Source organism: Lethenteron reissneri, chromosome 62 (assembly GCF_015708825.2).
Source record: "Lethenteron reissneri isolate LAM-NWPU_2019-01 chromosome 62, ASM1570882v1, whole genome shotgun sequence".
NCBI lineage: Eukaryota > Metazoa > Chordata > Hyperoartia > Petromyzontiformes > Petromyzontidae > Lethenteron > Lethenteron reissneri.
Window position 1 is genome coordinate 3,218,758 of NC_083840.1, and position 2,094 is coordinate 3,220,851.

Sequence of the window (2,094 nt, forward strand, 5' to 3'; positions counted from 1 at the left end):
TGTGAGTGAATGAGTAAGTGGGTGAGTGAGCGGGTGATTGAGTATTATGTGGGGAGCAGTAGTATAGCGGTTAGCACATTGCGCCACCAACACCACCAGTGACGATTACCTTAACCGGTGCTGGGCCTCCCCTAGGTCAACTAAGCCTCAAATTAGTACTACCCCGGTGCCATGTGTAAACATCGCCACCGGGGGAGACAAATGCGGCCGGGCGTGGTATTGGCCACCCACCCCCTCGTAGCTGCTCCCCGCTAGCTAGCGCGGCACTTGCACCCAAGGGTCTGTCGAGGCTACCTGGGGGACCTTTGCCTCTGTGTTGTGTAGACACGTGGAGGCCGCGTACGAGATGGAGACCGACGCTGTGGATGAGGAGGTGGATGACGAGGTGGAGGAGGAGGAGGAGGAGGTGGGCGACGCGAGGGCGGTGAACGTCCATGGCTACACAGCGAGCGGCAACGTCGCAGGTGAGGTGACATCGTCGTCGTCATCGTCATCATTATTGTCATCATCGTCATCATCGCCATCATCGCCATCGTCGTAATCGTCATCATCATCACCATCATCGTCATCGTCGTCATCATCATCGTCATCATCGTCGTCATCATCGTCGTCATCGTCATCATCACCGTCGTCATCATCATCAACATCATCATCATCATCACCATCGTCGTCATCATCATCATCATCAACATCGTCATCATCGTCATCATGGTGGTGGTGATGATGGTGGTGGTGATGATGGTGGTGGTGATGGTGGTGGAGGTGGTGGTGGTGATGGTGGTGGAGGTGGTGATGATGGTGGTGGTGATGGTGGTGGTGGTGATGATGGTGGTGGTGGTGGTGATGGTGGTGGTGGTGATGATGGTGGTGGTGATGGTGGTGGAGGTGGTGGTGGTGATGGTGGTGGAGGTGGTGATGATGGTGGTGGTGATGGTGGTGGTGGTGATGATGGTGGTGGTGGTGGTGATGGTGGTGGTGGTGATAATGGTGGTGGTGGGGATGGTGGTGATGGTGGTGGTGATGATGGTGGTGGTGGGGATGATGGGGATGGTGGTGATGGTGATGATGGTGGTGGTGATGATGGTGGTGGTGGTGATGATGGTGGTGTTGGGAATGGTGGTGATGGTGGTGGTGATGATGATGGTGGTGGTGATGATGATGTTGATGATGGTGATGATGATGATGGTGGTGGTGATAGTGTTGATGGTGGTGATGATGGTGGTGATGGCGGTGGTGATCTCAGAGTAGTGGAGGAAGGGATGCACATTGCACTTTCATATCGAGGATGATTGCTGTTGCAGTTTTACTGCGAAGAAATGTGACATTATTTGGCAATTTCCTGAAGGTGTTGGTGATCGATTGTGCCCGCTGAAGGAGGCCCATTGCCCGAAACGTCTCCTGTCATGTTAACTTTACTGTTATTTTTGTTATACAGATGTTTTAGTATTATTGGCCAACGCATGGAGCCTTCAGTTTTATTGTTATTTTATCTGCTGCTGCCACTGCTGTTATTGATTATCTCTGTTCGGCCGTCGGCTAAAACAACATGGGAGTTTTAATATTTAATGCCGCGTGTAAAGGCGGAGATTTATCTCGAGAGAGTGACCGCCGAATCTTAACAAGGACATCAACAACACCACAACAACCACCACAACAACCACAACGACAACAAACCACCACCACAACAACAGCAACCACATCAACGACCACCATAACAACAACACACACCACCACAACAACAACCACAACAACCACCACGACAACAACCACCACCACAGCAGCAACCACCACTACAACAACAACCACCATAACATCAACACAAACCATCACAACAACCACCACAACAACCACCACAACCAACACAAAAACAACAACACCCACCATCACCACAACAACCACCACCACCACCACCACCACAAGAAGAACCACCCCCACCACAACAACCACCGCAACAACAACAACCACCACAACAACCACAACCACCACGGCAAGAACCACCCCCACCACAACAACCACCACCACAGCAGCAACCACCACCACAACATCAACGACAACCATAACAACTACCACAACAACTACCACCACAACAACCAC